The following is a 19572-nucleotide window of genomic DNA, read 5'->3' on the forward strand; positions in this document are numbered from 1 at the left end:
ACTTAACGAGATATTCGCGGCAAACTCTTCCAATATTTCGATATCAATCAATTTGCATTCAAATGCCTATTTCTCAAAGAGGCCGTCGGCGAGCCTATGCGGTGATGATAACCCATGCCTACACCTCAAATATGAGGCCATTGCCATTCACCAAAACCCGGTCAAGTGCGAGTCGGACTCGCACACGAATGGTTCCGCACCGTACAAGAAATCTTAAACCAGTACATACAATTAAAATCTACAAGTTAATATCGAACAGCGCAATTTTGATGTGATTTAGTAAACTAATTATTATTGGGTTGGGAACACATATCATTAATTTTTTTGTGATGTATTTACAAATTCACGGTTTTCCTATACTTGACCTAAAAGACCAAGCTACTTAGGTACCAATGAATCTAGGTCAACGGGAAGTACCCTATAGGTTTTGATTCACTCGAGTTGACTTACGGAACCCTAAAAACGATCCGTCCCTACATCTCCGCCAACACTATTATGCTAAACAGATAACGGTGCGATATCGGTATTCGTGTTCTTTTAGTAACATGTTTTGTTTATGTTATGCGAAACTCGCCGCTGAGATGAAAGAGTAGAGATGAAATCGGTATTCGGTACTGGTATTTACTCTAAAAATTCCATACTTCCTTTATATATACCTACTCGTATCATACCTATTTAACTCATAGATACTAATTTTATGCAAAATTACTCTTTATCTCAAAACGAAATCAAATCACCTAAATCCATATCCATACCAACATTATAAATGCGATAGTGTGTCTGTCTGTCTGTCTGCTAGCTTTTCACGGCCCGAGAGTTTAACCGATTTTGATAAAATTTGGCACAGAGTAAGCTTACCTACATCCCGGTAATGGACATAGGTTACTTTTTATCCCAGAAAATTCAACAGTTCCGTTAAAGGCCCGTCCGTGATCCATCTAACCGATTTATGTGATAGGTACAGCGTGCATCCTAGAAATTGACGTAAGCAACTTTTTATCCCGGAAAATCATTCATAAAAAAAAAACCTCAATCCATGCGGACGAAGTCGCGGACATCATCTAGTCAAACATAAAACACAATAAATATTAGCTTAGAAAACAAATGGGTGATGAGACAATCTGTTTCTACCCGGCTAGCATGGGCAGTAGATAAAAATTATATCCCCGATTATATCCACTGATTTGTATGACATCAGTGGGTATAATCGGGGGATATAATTTTTATCTACTGCCCATGCTAGCCGGGCTAGGTAGATAGGATAAATAAAGCCGTGGGCATTACATACTGGGATATAAACTCGACGTCGATTCGAGATGAGATGACACCGGTTTACGATATCTCGCCCGCAATCCAACTAGATTCCTGGCAGGTAACTGCTGTAGCGTGGATATTGCTTTATTGCGGATAGCCTGTTGGTTCGCCGGACATTTTGCTACCCTTGTATAACACTCAGCACCCTGTTGTTTATGTCTCTATTATTATATTATTGTACCTAGCACGAATTGATCAGAAAAAGATTTTTTTTTATTACTTTCTTCTTCTCTGACATTACGCTCTTGACAGACTGGACTTGGTGTGGTCATCACTGTAGTGCTGTGGCACGTTTAAGAGGGGTCTCTCCGTCACTCGCTCCATACAAACGTAGTTCTAATTTCATTTGAATATTAAGCAACCAAAGTCCATGAAATTTTGCAGACATATTCTAGAAACTACTATCTGTGCCTGTGGTTTTCCAGATTTCTGTTAAAATATTCGGTTTCAAAGTTACGCGGTCTTAAAAATTCACATACAAATCTTTGAGCCCCTGTAATTTTAAAATGACATATTTTTAGAAAAATCTATAACACCACAGACACAGATATTAGTTTCTAGAATATGTCTGCAAAATTTTCATGAACTTTGGTTGCTTAATATTCAAATGAAATTGGAACTACGATTGTATGGAGTAAGTGATGGAGAGAGCCCTGTTAACTATGGCTCTCCATTCCTCTGATGGTTGCCTTTCTTGTGTATTCATGTTAGGGGTTTGGTCTGTCCATGGATGACCCAAAGAGAGTGAGAATGCGAGTTCGTACTGTAGCAGATAGATACTGCTTGATACCGAGTTCTTCGAGAATGTAGGTCTTAGGTACATGTTGGTCCGAAATTCGGTCTTTTATCTATTTATTTTGTGACATCACTCTGATTGTCACCCAACGGATTAGAAGACTTAGGAAATAGAGTGTGTACAGTCAAAGGCCGTAAGTCGTTTACAACCTTAATGATCATATTCCCGTGGCACGGTTATGCACATGCGTTAAGTGTGTGGCGTATTTATAGAAAAAGGTCATAAGTGCGACAGGTTTTTGATGCAATAGTTTCGCGGAATTGCTTCTCTAATTCTGAGGCCGACCGTACCTGTGCACACACCTGTGCACTTAATATCTCCTGCGCAGGTGACTAGTCTCCGTTGACATTAAGTGCCGTGGCGTGGCCTGAATTCGCTCAGGAGTAGAACGTAATAACTACCTAATTAATATAAAAAAGCGTGTGTTTAGCCCACCTGTTTCAGGACAAAATTAGATATAAGGTAATTTTCTACTCACAGATGTCATATTATTATTTTTTATTAAGTAATTCAGCTCTTGTACCTAATTCTTATATCATTTCTTCGTCACCGATGTACTCGTAGGTAATTAAGTCATTACAGTAATTAAGTGAAATATCGGTTCGTAATAAGGGTGTACCTATAAAAGTCTATTGTTTCTATAAAAAGCGATTATGGCTTAGTAGTTATACCGTCGCGCGTCGGTCGTCTAGTTGGAAGGCCAGGGTTTGATCCTAGGCACGCATCTCTAACTTTTTGGAACTAAGTGCTGTGTATTTAAAGCAATAAAGTACAATTTGTTTGAACGGTAAAGAAAAACATCGTGAGAGAACCTGCAAGCCTGAGGGTTCTCCATAATGTTCTTGAAGGTGTGTGCAGTCTGTCAATCCACACTTGGCTAGCGTGGTAGACTTCAGCTTAACCCTTTTCATTCGTAGAAGAGACCCATGTACAGTATTGAGCGAGCGATGGGTTAGTAACGATGAAAGTCAGGTGACACCAAACTTCTACCAAGTTCCAGTTTGACGCGCTCATTATACAGTCATCATTGAAAAACCAATCAAAATCTTTGTCAATTTCAACATCGACCACCAAATCCATCCATTTCCATCTGATTATGTTGATTAGTCATAGTTACCCAAATAGACATGGAATAATAACATAATGCCCCGACATCAAACAAACAGGAACTTCTAAAATTCCAACGCGGAATCCCAAGTAGATCCAATTCCACAATTAAGTTACACGCTCTGGTCCAAAAGATATTTGCGTGACCACGAATTATGTATTTTTATTTACTTTATTCTGCTCGTATGGTCATAATCATCGTTGAGAAATCAATTAAAAGCTTTGAAAATTTCAACATCTAGCCCAAAAACCCATCCATTTCCATCTGATTATGTTGATTAGTCATAGTTACCTGAATAAACATGGAATAATATCGTAATATCCCGACATCAAACAAACAGGAGCTTCTAAAATTCCAACGTGGAAGTCCAAATCGATCCAATTCCACAATTGAGTTACACGCTCCGGTCCAACAGATATTACCGTGACCACGAACTATGTACGCCACGTTAATCCTATTTTTGCTAACTCAATTCTGCTCGCATACGTTCCACTGCAATTCGGATTCCTATCGCGACTGTTTTCGATATTTTCATCCTTTTTTAATATGCTCTCTATGGGACGGCAAAATACGAGGTAGGAATAGATGTGAGTACCTAGTTAGGGAAATCCGATAGACTTTGGGGCAGTTGTTCACAGAGTGATGGAATGGTGTCCTTGCACTGGAAAGCGCAGCGTTGAACACCCCCTACTCGGTGGTCAAATGACATCAAACCAGTCGAAGGAGCCGCTGGATTTAATCGCCGATTCACACCAATTGCGTATGCAGCACGTACACACGGCACGTGCTTGAACCCATAGACGTAAAGTCTGTTCACGCCACGCAAGCGGTATGCCATGTTTCATACAGTTCTATACATTACAACGCAACGGTACGCGCTACGTCTACGCTTACGCTGCCTGTGTGAACGGGCTCTAAGCGGCCAAGACTGTGGCATTTGAAAGACCCTATAGGAGACCCTATCCTGTTGCTATACGATCGGCACAGCAAGTGACAAACAAAACATACATGCCATACATTTACATGCCCGCTTCCACCGCTTCTCTCGCCCTACTAAAAGTATTACCATACCCATTCAAATGGTAATACGAGTAATCGACATGGCTTGACACCTCTTTTATATTATTACAACAACAGTATAGCTGTACCAACATTATTAAAGCGGAAGGTATCGGAGCATGCCTCTTAACATTTGAATCATGTTATAGGGTTACAAAGGCGATTAATTAATAGTTTTAAACGATTTGATGTGTCTGTTTCGTCACGATGAAATAGAAATCCTTTTGTATATTTCAGACAGTAATAAAATTATTGTAACATTAATTAGAACAGGATCGCTAGATAGTTCTAAATCTAATTTTCTTCAAACGGTTGGCAGCTTAGTTTGCGCAGTAAATTAGCAAACCAAACTTAATTGCCTTTTAGCTTGTTTAGTCTATGGTTAAGCAGATTGAGAATAACCACAAAAGTGTCTATGTTTGGCTTGCACAGTGAATGTTAGAAAATTTACGAAATTTTGCAAGTTGGAAACTTAGCTTTTCAGCAAAGCACCCAAAGCATTTTTAAATAAAATATTTTGCTATCTTAAAATGTTTATAACATAACATATGAAATATCGTTACAAAGGAGTCAAGCATGTTAAGAATGAGAAAAATAATATATAAAGCTATGAAAATGAATAAAGTAGGATAATGTAAGGCAAATAATTAAAAGTATGCGCACCATATAGAAAATCCTTGCGTATAAAGCACATGCAAATACTTAAGGGGCATGTCACAGTTAATGATTACGGTCGAAGGAATCCAAACAAGATGTCACTTCTTGATGCATTTCCTGAATATCAACCTTGATAAAACGGAAATGGAAGTTTCAAAATTCAACAACGAATCAAAAACGAAAAAAAATAAAAGAGTCAGATTTAAATATGCTCTAGCAAACACTTTTATAAGGGGGTGGAATGGGTTTAATTAACCGAAACTAAAAGCTTTAGATAGATTGAAATAACTGCCTAACTTCGCTTTCCACGAACCACTACGTTAATGATGAAAACATCAATGAAAATGTCCAGAACTACCCTATCTGCAATATCTTCTACTTTAAACATACGCTGTTGTAATACAGACGCTCTTTAGAATCAGCTCTTGAAGCTATTGATCACAATTATCAGCCTATGGGCATCCACTGTTGGACATAGGCCTTCCCTAAAGAGCGCCACCACACCCAGTCCTCAGCCTTCCTCATCCAGCCACTTCCCACCATACTTTTTACTCGTATATCGTCGGTCCATCGTGTTGGAGAGCGTCCCACAAGACGCTTGCTATGAGTCGCACTTTAAGCTATTAATAAACTCTTTAAATAATACCAAACAAGGAATTTAAAGTATGCAACAGAAACGTCCTTACGTATAAAGTGCATACAAATAAGGAAGATATTATGTTACACATCACGCCACGGTCGAAGGAACCCAAGACACCCCAGTCACGCAGCATTTCTCATTGCATTTCCTGCACGTCAACCCCGATCGACGAGGGTTTTTGCCATTCCACGGATATATCCGAGTGTGGATTAACTCGTATCTAACGCCGCGGCTTTGAATTTTAATGGGCATTACCGTCATATGGCTGGCGCTGCACGCGATCTAAATTTAAAATGGAGCTGTTAGTGTTGGTGTTGTTACGTCATTAATGAGCTACTCAATTCAATTCAAATTCAAATTCAAAATATTTTTATTCAATTAGACTTTTACAAGTTCTTTTGAATCGTCAAAAGCATCTACCACTGGTTCGGAATGCCTTTCCTACCGAGAAGAACCAGCAAGAAACTCGGCGGTTGCTCTTTTCAAAGATTTGATATACAATATTATGCCATGTATAAAAGCAATTGAAGTCCTGTAGTTAATTTCAGTAGGTTCAGTAGTTCTGCCGTGAAAACGTCGCAGACAGACAATACAAGGATAATACTTATCTTCTGCTTTGAAAAGTTCTGAGTTTTTTAAATTTTCTTTATTTACGTATTTAATAATTACCTCCCTACTTTACTTATACTACACAAACTATACTTATGGTTAATTAGAGGATGCCCGCGACTTCGTCCGCGTGGATTTAGGTTTTTGAAGATCTCGTGGGAACTGTTTGGTTTTCCGGAATAAAAGTTGTCTATATCAATAACATGGACGCAAGCTACCTCGGAACCAAATTTCATACAAATCGGTTGAGCGGATGTTATTTAAATTGATATTTTAGTCGGTAAACGAATAATACTTGTTAATTAAAATAGCTCAAATGCTTTATCAATCCACATTGTAATACTAAATAAACGATACTAAAATCTATAGATAAAGTCTTCGTTAAGGCTAGAGATAAGTTTTATGATTATCATATTGCTCTTGCAGACTTCATTTTCTCACACCACGTGCAAGCAAAACTTCATAATCCCTGTCTGTCCCCGTCCAACATTATTTGTATCACTTCGTTAAACCCGGAGTTATGGACTAAGAGCCAGCGAGTGCCAGACCTTCGTTATTTTATAAAAGCTGAAAGTTTCTCTGTGTATAGTCCCCAACACAGGGAGGACCGATCAGCAACTATGAAGTTTGGATCATGGTGGCTTTGGGCGATAACAGTTAACAAGCGTCTCAAAAACCTTACGTCTGTAAAGTCTAATTTTTGTATATTTTCTTAGGAATAATAGTAAAAATCACGTCATGCATTGCCAGACACTTAGTATCGTGGCAACCTCCTGCCAGACACCTTTAAATTTTTGAACTTTAAAGACTTTACTATAATATGGATTGGGACGCAGTGTTACTTAGATTTTAGGGCTGATAGCCCCTGCTACGGTTATCGATATATTGTTGCTTACCTACACAAACGTTCCTGTGATTTTAATGATCGTTTTTCGACATTTGTATCTATACTTAGTAATATAAATGCGAAAGTGTGTATGTCTGTCTGTCTGTCTGTCTGCGACGTTTTCACGGCAGAACTACTGAACCGATTTTAACGAAATTTGGTACAGACTTGGGATGCAACCCGGGGAAGGACATAGGCTACTTTTTATGCCGGAAAATTGAAGAGTTCCTACGGGATTTTAAAAAAACCGAAATCCAAGCGGGCGAAGCCGCGGGCATTCTCTACTAATTTTCATAAGCCCAAGACCCCATTCACCAGCTCTTCGATTGTGACTAAACTTGAGTAAATTTAATTACCGCCTACGGTACGGATATGCATATATACGATAGGCACGAGCCAGGTCTTCAAGGTAACCCGCAACATCTTCTTGACACTTATGAGTTCCAAAACTAGCAAGTTTGATATTTGACGCTGATGTAACATCACCGTCGCACGGCTTACAGTGTTAATATGTTGGGGGAACTAGTTTTGTATATATTACGCATACCGCACCATCTTGTTTATCTTGAAACTTTGAAGGTATGTAATATTGAGCAAAGACAAAATTAAACATAGCCAATAGCCATATCCAAAGAAGTTTCTCAATCTGAATAGTATTTATTTGTGAACCTGCTTCTAAAGTTTCTAGAGATTCTTGTTATTTAAGTTTCCGTACTCGAAGAGTGCCAACTCCGCTGTCCGTCCGTTTTCCGTCCGTCTGTCTATCAGGCTGTATCTCATGAACCGTAATAATTAGAGAGTGAAAATTTTCACATAGTGTGTGTTTATTTTTGTTGCCGCTATAGCAACACTAATCAAAACCCAAGTTGGTGTATTTCAAAATGGCAGACACAATTAAAATAAAAAAATAATCAGCGTTACATCTTGAACGATGGTACAGAACCCTTCGTGTGCGAGTCCGGTTCGCACTTGTCTGGTATATTTTAATTTAAAAAGCTCCAAAAATGATTCCACTACACTAAAATTGGTTGAACCGGATTTCAACAGTAGATAGATACCTAGGTAGGTATGCTACTACTAGGTAGGTAGGTGTGCTACTACTAGGTAGGTATGCTACCTAGGTAGGTACCTAGGTAGCTATGTAAAATTCAGATTATTATCATTGACGTTGAGCACATTTCTTTCAAATTGTAAAACAATGTGGCACTGAATCATCATTTTTCAGGTAAACTGCAACACAGCCTTGTCTAACATTTCACGGGTATAATAAGATTTCACACATTATTCTATTAGGTATACCTTATCTAAGTATGTCCGTGCGTTGACATTTCTATACGTGATTTACAACGCCTACGCTCAAGAACCTTGACCTACTGGATTATATGATCTGACCATTATACCAGTTTGGTCACAATGCATACCAAACTAATCGGAAATTATATAGATTGGTATCGTTTAGGTCAGACTATTGTCCTATCACGTTCATCATAATCAACTGATGCCGGCCCACTACTGAGCATGGGTGTCCTCTCATTATGAGAAGGGTTTAGGCCATACTCTACCACGCTGGCCCAGTACGGATTGGCAGATTTCACACACCTTTGAGCAAATTATGGACAACTCACAGACATGCAGGTTTCCTCACAATTTCCTTCACCATTAAAGCAAGTGACCTATTTTAATTGTTTAGAACGCACATAACTAACTCCGAAAAGACAGAGGTGCGTGTCCGGGATCGAACCCCCGACCTCCCGAATAGGAGGCCGAATTCTTAACCACTAAGCTATCACCTCTATATTTACTACAATGAATACCAAACTGTTATCTTTAATCCATACTTCCATACTAATATTATAAATGCGAAAGTGTGTCTGTCTGTCTGTCTATCTATCTATCTGTCTGTCTGTCTGCTACGCTTTCACGGCTCAACCGCTGAACCGATTTTAATAAAATTTTGTACAGACTTAGGATACATTCCGGGGAAGAACATAGGCTACTTTTTATCCCGGAAAAACAAACAGTTCCCACGGGATCTTTAAAAACCTAAATCCACGCGGACCAAGTCACGGGCATCCTCTAGTCATAAATAAATTGACATCGTGTAGAATACTCAATACTTTCTTAAATCCAATCAATCAAAGTATAAACATTAGCTTAACTTACCCTTTTCCAGTAGAGCCAAGATGGGCTAAGCTAGGAAAATAGAGCGAGCCTTTCTGCGGGTTCCATCCCTCATCCCTCGATACATCATAATCAGGGATAGGAATAGGTATTGCAAATTCGCGAGATTTTATGATGATATCTTAATATTGACATTTCTAGGATTGATACTCTAATGCGGCGCGCTGATGAAAAGCGTAATAAAAGTGTGGAGGTACTTGGTAGTAAGAAATCCATACTAATATTATAATTGCGAAATTGTGTCTGTCTGTATGTCTCTCTGCTACCTTTTCACGGCCCAACAGTTTAACCGATTCTGACGAAATTTGGTACAGGGTTAGCTTATATCCCGGGGACCGCGACATAGGCTACTTTTTATCCCGGAAAATTAAAGAGTTCCCATAGGATCTTTAAAAACCTAAGTCCATGCGGACGAAATCGCGGGCATCCTCTAGTCCTCTAGTATAAAATAAATGCCGATTATTTCTAAAGTGTCACCAAAAGTTATTCCTGTTGTTTGCTCCACTGAGTACGTACATTGTGATTTTGAACAACCCGATTGTTTTAACGATACCTTGGCTTCTCTTGGCTTGTTTAATGGACAAAACAAATGAACAAGCATTTGTTTTAAATGCGTGATAATAATTCTGCAATACCGGTATCCCGCAGTCGTATCCACACTAATAATAATGTTGGAGGTCGTTATTTCATCTGAATATAAAGTTCATGATTTATAATGGTAATGGACAAGTGTAAATTAAAAATTTATAACACCCCGACAAGTGAAGGTTACAGTAACTAGAAAAGAGCTGATAACTTTCAAACGGCTGAACCGATTTTCTTGGATTATAGCTAAAAACACTCTCGATCAAGCCACCTTTCAAACAAAAAAAACTAAATTAAAATTGGTTCATTAGTTTAGGAGCTACGATACCACAGACAGATATACAGATACACAGATACACACGTCAAACTTATAACACCCCTCTTTTTGGGTCGGGGGTTACAGGTGTATCCGTGGCCTAGCGAAGAGTATCGACTAATCAATACCAGTAATAAGTCAAGTGATTAGTTGCTTTTTCACACCCATTCATGCAAGAAACATTTTGTGACAATGGATTACAAGTAAGTACCTATTACGTGTTACGTGATACTAATGACTTCACACTCTATTTGCACTTAATTTAACACACAATACAAGGGAAATTATGAGTTCTATAATTAAACACTGACACAAAAAGTTATCGAAAACTATAAATAAACTACTCAAAAAGTTACCTTTGATAACAATTTACTAAAGATATTCATAAAAATTATCTGCTGTATGATAAAAAATAAGATAGTTTTGAACGGTAAATAAATAAAAATGTGTTTTAGAATGTACAGGTAAAGCCCTTTCATATGATACCCCACTTGGAATAGTTATGTTACTTTGAAAATTGAAACATTTTTTTTTTAAATGATGTGACCACAAATTCGTGGTTTTCAGATTTATTCCTGTACTTGTGCTATAAGACCTACCAACCTGCCAAATTTCATGATTCTAGGTCAACGGGAAATACCCTATAGGTTTTCTTGCAGACACGACGGACGGACAGACAGACAGACAACAAAGTGATCCTATAAGGGTTCCGTTTTTCCTTTTGAGGTACGGAATCCGAAATAAAAAAGCATAATTACGACCTCCCAGGCAGTGCTGTTTGCTACGGTCTTAGTCAAAAAGTGTAAGTACACATTATAATCAACAATTTCCTTGGGAATACAAACCATGTGGGATGTATTTCCAAGCTAAAAATACTGAAGTTCTAAAGGAAGAGTATGAAAGCTGCACAAAGTAATTAGGTTCCCTTTTCATACAATCTCTTGGAAGATGCATAGTGACGTGATAGTGCGATTGCGAGACCGCATTACGTGTTACGCTAATGACGTCACACTCCATTTACTTCGCGATATTCAACACACATTAGTACGGGCTTAGGAACTGGTGTCTAGCACTGAAATGTAGGTGAATTCTGATGATAACTGCCACCGAGTTAAATACTGAGAGGTGCAGTCAACCTGTAACACAGACTTCGTAAAATAATTAATATTGTGGCAGGCTTTGAAAACTGCCTTCACCTCCTAATCGCAGTGTAATATCCTTACTCTGTGACCTAATGATATCAAAGAAGAATGATATCAGTTCGGAACTAATAAAGGTTTTCTAAGTTTATTTGCTTCTTTCATTCTGGTAGAAATCTCTAAAAGAGAAAAGTTGTCCTTGTGCATGTCCTTTTAGTGTTTATGTCATAGTTTTTAAGTTTTTGATGAAAATATTTTTTTTTAAGGAAGCCTATATTTCTGTATTTAGCTATTATTATATTATTGAAAGAGTTTAGTGAGTTAATTTTTTTTTTATTCCCAGCCTGTGTGTTAATCTAGGATATAATATATGGATGGGTATGGATTTGGGATCTCCATTCCAAGTTTCAGCCAAATTCGTCCGGTAGTGTTGGTGTAAAAGAGTAACAAACATACGCACACACAGACACATACAAACTTTCACCTTTATAATATTTGTTTTTGGAATGTTGCTAACAATTGCAACAGTTGTGATAAGTTGAATTTATAGTTTTTTTGTTGAAACAGTGCAAAGCCTAATTTACCAAACAATTAGCCTTATATATGGTCAGACTTGGTGATCAACTACGTCAGTAAGCCTTCTGGTCCAAAGTTAATTCACTGAATGACAAAGAGTACGATTGGTCCTCTTATCAGTCACGGATTAACCCTTAATCAAATTAAGCAATTGCCTAGGGCATCACGTCTGAGGGGGCACCAGACGAAGCACAAAAAAAATCCGTCCTTAGGGCATCACGTCTCACTCTCACGTCACCAAAAACCACACCAAAAAAAGTTTCTAGGACTAATTTGAAAATTCGCGCGTTTTAAGTTGACATAGAGTCCGATCTAGAGTCATAACCCCACTCCCGCTTGCCCACTCGCTGCCCGCTTGTGCATTCGACTATTTGTATGCCCCCGAAAGCCGCAAGGCGCATTTCAATAAATACTTAAATAAATTATACTTTGGTTTATATTGTTGTCGCACCTAACTACTCCACTTTTAAAGTACGTAACATCTCATCATCTTATTTTACAAAAACTAATGTTTTTAGGCGGTAAAGGTTTAAAGTCCGATTCTAGTTGACATACGGATAGGGGGGCCCACAGGCATGGATTGCTTAGGGCCCCAAGTAGTCTTAATCCGTCACTGCCTCTTATGCATTAGTCAGACAGAGGTCGTTTTGTGAGAATCGCCGCCTCTAGTGCATACCAACTCTCTTACAACTGCAATGACAACTATTGCACGTGGCTAGGTTTTTATCCACATGTTCAATGATGTATAACAATAGCCGTAATAGGAACGTATTGTGTAATAAATAAGTTAATTGGATCGTATCGTGCCAAAGGTATTCATTTAAATAAATAATGCGTAAGTCAATTGATGCAAATCTACAGGAATATTATAGCACAAGAACTACAAGTGTAAATTAAAAATTTATAACACCCCCAATAAGTGAAGGTTACAGTAACTAGAAAAGAGCTGATAACTTTCAAACGGCTGAACCGATTTTCTTGAATTATAGCTAAGAACACTCTCGAGCAAGCCACCTTTCAAACAAAAAAAACTAAATTAATATCGGTTCATTAGTTTAGGAGCTACGATGCCACAGACAGATACACAGATACACACGTCAAACTTATAACACCCCTCTTTTTGGGTCGGGGGTTAAAAACACGCATGGAATCTCAGAACTCTAAACGCTTATCGTGAAGTCGCAGGTAAAAACTACTTTTTCGTGCGACTATATAGCACGGAAGTGTTGATGATTTAGATAGATATAGGAATTACAAAAGCAGTTAAAAAATTAATGATCCAACACAAAACTTGGAGTAAATAAAGGGCTTGGATAGACAAAACGCGCGACGGTAGCGACGAGCGATGTTAACATACAATACCGCTTCTAGAAATTGCTGGTTTGTCTTTCTGTCATGCCGCAATGGAGCAAGGGATCAGTTTTTTCGCATGGAAAACCTAAATCCACGTCGGAGCATGAGTTGAGACGTCGTATCGTCGAGTATCGTCGCGACGATATGTCAAATATTAGGCTATTTAGGAGAAAAATAGGCGACTCACAGGCTATTTTGCGTAAATGTAAGTATCATTTGTCGCCTGCCAGTGACGTCGAAGTCTCGACGTTGTTTACAAGTTCTTTAACTATCGTGAACTATGGTAGGTACTGTTGCCGCATCGCTCTCCGTCTGTCCAGGCCTGAAATGAACGAGTGAAGTGAACAGGTGGGATTACCTAACGGCCATTACAATATCGACTCGTGGGAGCGTCGGCTGTTGTCTTAAATCATCGCTAATTGTGTTTGTTGAGAGCGCTCGTTTATCATGGCGTAATTACTTTCCAATTTTTTATCTGTTAAATATAGATTTTTAACGGAACCACACGATAAAGTATCCTCCTTTTAAGACCTGTCGTTCCTTCTGTCTGTCTGTTTTTGACGTGACAACGTTTTATAATTCGATAGAGCCGGCTGCACGCACGAAAAAACATGACTCATGCGGCGTTACCTCGCTCTGAGGCGTTCCATGTAAGGCTTGAAGTGCAAGCGAGAGCGCGGAACGAGCGACAAAGAAGCACAATCGGCCTTTGTTGTCACGTTCAACTATCGTCAGTAAACCGACTTTACAGACAACCAATTTTTTTTTGTTCTTTTACTCTAATCCTTCTTGTGATGGTTCAAATAAACTATACACGTAAAGTGATCGCATACGAGGTCTCGACCTATGGGGCGAAAGGGTTGCAACACCACGTACGAGTGGACAGACCACTTCAAGCAAGATGCGCCGATGAAAGCGGCTGAGTTAGGTATGCAATGCTGACTTCGGTATCTTTTAAGGATCGTCTCGTGGTATGCGAGCATCTTTACTTGGTTGTATACGCGTCAAAACCACAAAAATGGTGTTATAAATCTTTGCTTTTACTATCCTACATCTTGAATTTTTTTCAAACGATTCAGACAAGATAACAAAGTCACCTAACTTATACAGTAATGAATAAAAAGTAAAAGTAGAATGGCAAACTACTGGTTATAATAAAAAAAGGTAGCATTTTGCTTTTACTTTGACTGCACATCCCTCTATTATTAATGCTGCATAATCCTCTATTATTGATTATTAATTAGAAGGCAATATAGCCAATTATAAAAGAATAAATTCCTATTGTAATAATATTTCAATGTACTGAAAAACAAAATAAAACTAATGCAACGCAAAAATAACTTGATCTGTTTAAATGAATAGGTAATTGAACAAAAAATATTATTCAATGGTGTCTACAAGGACTTCAAACAATACCATAATGGACGTCAAACCTGCCTTAAGAGCCTAGTACACATTGACCTAAGGTGTTCGGCTAATGGACTCTGTAAACATGTACAGGACCACTTGGCGTACATTTGCCGCCTGCGGTTAGTAAGTAGTTTTCATACAAACATCAAAGGATCTTGACCCAATTCGCAAACAGCGTTTACACGTTGGCCGGAACTTGATTTAGCTTAGGAAACCGATAAAGCGCATGGGTTTAAAGACTGCATCATCGCTTACCACCGTGTGAAATCGTAGTCAAGAGCTAATGTGTAAATTAAAAATTTATAACACCCCCAACCAGTGAAGGTTACAGTAACTAGAAAGGAGCTGATAACTTCCAAACGGCTGAACCGATTTTCTCGGATTATAGCTAAGAACACTCTCGATCAAGCCACCTTTCAAACAAAAAAAACTAAGTTAAAATCGGTTTATTAGTTTAGGAGCTACGATGCCACAGACAGATACACAGATACACACGTCAAACTTATAACACCCCTCTTTTTGGGTCGGGGGTTAAAAATTTAAAAACGATCTTAAAACGTAAAACCATAAACCATCAACATCAATCGTTTACAGACAACGACCATAGATTGCATGTAAATGCCAGATTACAAAATTACAACACCCGCATGAACTTCGCTGGCCAACGTAAGTGTGCAATTATTGGAAGCGATTGGCGAAACCGATTACTCTCATCCGAGGCCATATAGATAATACCGAAACCACAAGAGTAAAAATCCGTACAGAGGGAAAACTACGTGCATGATCCCTCACCAACAAGTTCACGGATGCTCTAACCGGGCGTATAGACCTGTTTGCCGTGGCTTCATTGGGTATGATCAACAGGGTTGTAGATCACGCATATTCAAGGAAATTGACTGACGATAAAGAGTTTTTGAGTGATTTTATAGACTTATTAAGTGATTTTACGATTCCTGAGCATGATATTATTTAATACAAGTACCTTGGAATAATGGAACTTTAAAATAGCGGAAGAATTTGTGAAATCGGATGAGTAGTTTCGGAGATTACCTCCTATATCCAAATTTACGAACTCTACCTCTTTATAATATTAAAAGTACAAATTTTTAGTACATAATTGTATTCAATTAGGTAGGTACAGACGTTGTAGCCTCTGTAGAGATTTTTAGTCATGTACAGAAACGACGCGTTCTTTACCGAATGGCATTATTATAATGAGGATAAACATTATAATTTTTAGAAATACACGCTTGCTCTTTACTCTACTTTTATTTTTCCCTACATTTTCCACGTGCTAGTGTCAACCCTATCACAAAAGGTATAGAAGGAAGGAAGCTTCCCTTCTGTAGGGATTTTTACTCACGCGCCGAAACACCGCGCTCCTTACCGAATGGCATTATTATGCCATATGCGGACCGCATTGATGTTATTGGTCGGACGCCAAACGCCTGGGGATTGTGGCAGGAGCTCTCTGTTCGCAGATCGTGCGAAATTTATAGACTCGCAATTTGCAGCGTATATAGTGACAGCGGTTACAGATAATCGAACTTAACTACCGGCGCGGTGACACAAATGGGAAATTCAAATGGGGTTGGAACGGGTAGAGAATAGAAAATTAGATGGAATCCGATAAAACGGACAAACTGGAGCGAGCATACGTGCAGGATGTATTAAAGGGTGAATGACTATGGCTATAACTCAAAATTTAAAAAAAACCCGACACAAAAACCTCTATAAGAAAACTAGGTAGAGCTGATAACTTTTAAACGGTTGAACCGATTTTCTTCGATTATAGCTAAGAACACTCTCAATCAAGCCATCTTTCAAACAAAGAAAACTAAATTAAAATCGGTTAAATCATTTAGGCGCTACGATGCCACAGACAGACACACAGATACACCCGTCAAACTTATAACACCCCTCTTTTTGGGTTGGGGGTTAATTATATGTTAACTCTTTGATTTTCTAGGTCTACGATCTCTGTAGTCTGTACCTTTCATAGAGAGTTGAGTGTGTATTAATATTGCTGCTATAAATAAATAAAACAAATAATAAAAAATATGGACGGCCAATTTCAAAATGGCCGCCATGCAAATTTAAAAATTAATATAAAGCACATAGTGTACATTATTATTATAGTGTATACTTGCATATATTGTACTATGGTACGGAACCCTTCGTGTATAAGTCCAACTCGTACTTGACGGGTTTTCATTTCCGTTCTATACATTATCGTAGGTATATTGTCAACTATATAGCAACTTGTTTCCAGAGTAACTTTAAAACACAACGCCACAATTTATTTCACCGTATCTAAATATATGCCCTCTGAATATTTAAATGCGTAATTCCAAGGGAAAGGTTCTATAGGGGTTAACAATTCTTTCAAACATGGGTCTCTTAGATAAATATATATTTGTAGGATACGCGTTCATTACGCACGATTTAATTTTCTCACATATTTACCCGACTATAACAGCAGAGCCAAAAGGAAGGGTTATGATATTAGCAGTCTATGTATGTATGTAGGTTTGTATTTATGAGTGTTCCACCGTAACGCCTAAATTACGCATCAATCGATTCGTTATTATGGTCCAGATGACATAAGCTACATTTTATACCAAAAAATCGATCTGACCTTACATCCAAAAAAGTGGAGGTCTCCAAATTTTTTTTGTTATTGTATCGAGTGGGGTATCAATTGAAAGAGGAAAAAATTCTGAGCTCATAAATATAAATATACTTAGTACAATGTTAAAAGACACCGAGTGACAGAAAATCAATTTTATACTATATCTATCGCTATAATAATGTGTATCGGCAGTTTGCCGGTAGTAGTCGGATTAGCTACTTTATTTGTCTTTGGTCAAAATCGGCTAAATGTATGGGCCTTGAATATATTACTTACAGACAGACTATCTGTCTAGACAGACATGTTATATCAGTAAGGAAGTATGGATATGCAATAAATCGATATCAACCTTCAAGGTAAACGCTACTCGTAACTCAGTCGACGTTAAAAGGCAATCATTATCACACGTGAATATTAATGATGATGCGAGCAGTCATTAGCGCATCTCTGTAGTTGAAACGTTTGTGACGATTCAACAATAGGGTTGCCCATTAGTGCGATTTCCTCAGATTTATTCTAGATTTTTCGAACTGGGGCGCCCGGCGTATTGTTTAACCTACCTTTGTATAGGTACCATACCATACCATATAATATTATAAATGTGAAAGTGTGTTTGTTGATTTTTTGACGACGTCGAAAAGGTGCAATGTTTCGACTTTTTGTATATTTATAATTGAAGACCTGGAGAGTGACAAAGGCTACTTTTTATGCCGGAAAATCAAAGATTTTAAATCCACGCGGATAAAGTGGCGGGCTAGTACTTTGTAATCAAAGAAGCAAACGAAGAGAAGTAATTCTAGCGCTTTCCATACAAACGTATAATCTATACTCAACGTAATTCAACAAAACATATAAGTAAGTAAGTACAAACAAATACGTACCTATTTACAACAAACATATTTAGCACACTTGATTAGGATTGTCTTACAAGACGAATTCTATTTAATACTCCATAACTTTTTGTCACCTATAAAGATAACTGTAATTTTAAGATTGGAGAGTTTGGATTGATGTTGGGAAAGTCCAAAAAATCATTTTATTAGTAGAGTACAAGAAAAACGGATCTTATACCCTTTCTAAAATATTATACTCAATTTTAATAACGAAACAGTGTAACATTCAACTTCTTTTCAAGATAAAATACTGAATCTGAACAACGTTATGTATATTCTGTTTAAAGATGCATCTTGAAGTCTTGAATCGGCAATTCTAGCTGTTACAGGTGAAATATGTTTAGGTTCTAATATGAATTACAGTGCAATTCTCGGGAAAAGCATTTTTAAATAAAATACGTTCGGAATAAAGAACGTCAGAAATGCCATGTGCTTTTAACAGAGCTCTCTCCGTCACTTACTCCATACAATCGTAGTTCCCATTTCATTTGAATATTAAGCAACCAAAGTCCATGAAATTTTGCAGACATAGTCTAGAAACTAATATCTGTGTCTGTGGTGTTTTAGATTTTTCTAAAAATATGTAGTTTTAAAATTACAGGGGCTCAAAGATTTGTATTTTTCTTTAAAAAAAGGCCCAACTTTGTGCTCGTTTTTCTAGACAACGAAGCAATTTAATGAAATTTGGAAAAACCACAGACCTAGAAAATTTAATGAATATTATGTAGTAAAAAAATTATTGTTATATATTTTATATTGTTATAATTATGTGGGAACTACGAAAACCAGAAATTACACCCAGAAATCTTGAAAATTTCGTGCTGTCTCGATTTGTGCAAGCGGGGTGGTGAAGTGCGGGGGACGACACGTGAAACTGACAGAAACTGACAGTCTAAACACACGGGCCACATTTAGACTGCACCCAACTCCAAACTTGTCGATAGGTCTAACTAAATACACTGGTACATTTCAACTTGCGTTAGACGTATGCGTTACCTACCGTTATGCGTAGACGTTGCCTGTAGATAAAAATATGTCTCATGTTTGCTGGCAATAGCGCATGCATCAAACCCTGCAAGTTGCAACCTATTCCTCACGCAATACGCACAGCTTTAATATTATAATTTTTGACAATGTATACTATATGTAATGCCATATCACAGGTCACTCTCTGATTTATTGCTAACAATTTACTTCCAAATGCAAAGAAATCTAAGTGTGTTGAATTCACACTGCCCAATACCAGGACCTTAAATGACATAAATTCATTGATAAATAATCATATGTTGAAAATAAAGGAGAACCCCGTGTTTCTCGGTATAATGTTAGATGCAAAGCTTCTATGGAACACCTACATATCAACACTTGATGGTAAACTCAGCTCTGCTGCTTACACTGTTAGAAAAATTCGACAGGTA

General features: G+C 37.8%; 1 protein-coding gene and 1 long non-coding RNA gene across 7 annotated transcripts in view; one reads left to right on the plus strand and one right to left on the minus strand.

Moving 5' to 3' along the window:
• Window positions 1-19572, minus strand: part of LOC123872265 (putative polypeptide N-acetylgalactosaminyltransferase 9) — a 258936-nt gene that overhangs the window by 84044 nt on the left and 155320 nt on the right. The window lies entirely within an intron of this gene.
• LOC123872266 lies at window positions 4290-14817 on the plus strand. The gene is made up of 3 exons (XR_006797447.1): window positions 4290-4300; window positions 8610-8613; window positions 14761-14817. It is a non-coding gene; the product is annotated as an uncharacterized LOC123872266 (long non-coding RNA).

The sequence above is a fragment of the Maniola jurtina genome, chromosome 15, assembly GCF_905333055.1.
Source record: "Maniola jurtina chromosome 15, ilManJurt1.1, whole genome shotgun sequence".
Classification (NCBI taxonomy): Eukaryota; Metazoa; Arthropoda; class Insecta; order Lepidoptera; family Nymphalidae; genus Maniola; species Maniola jurtina.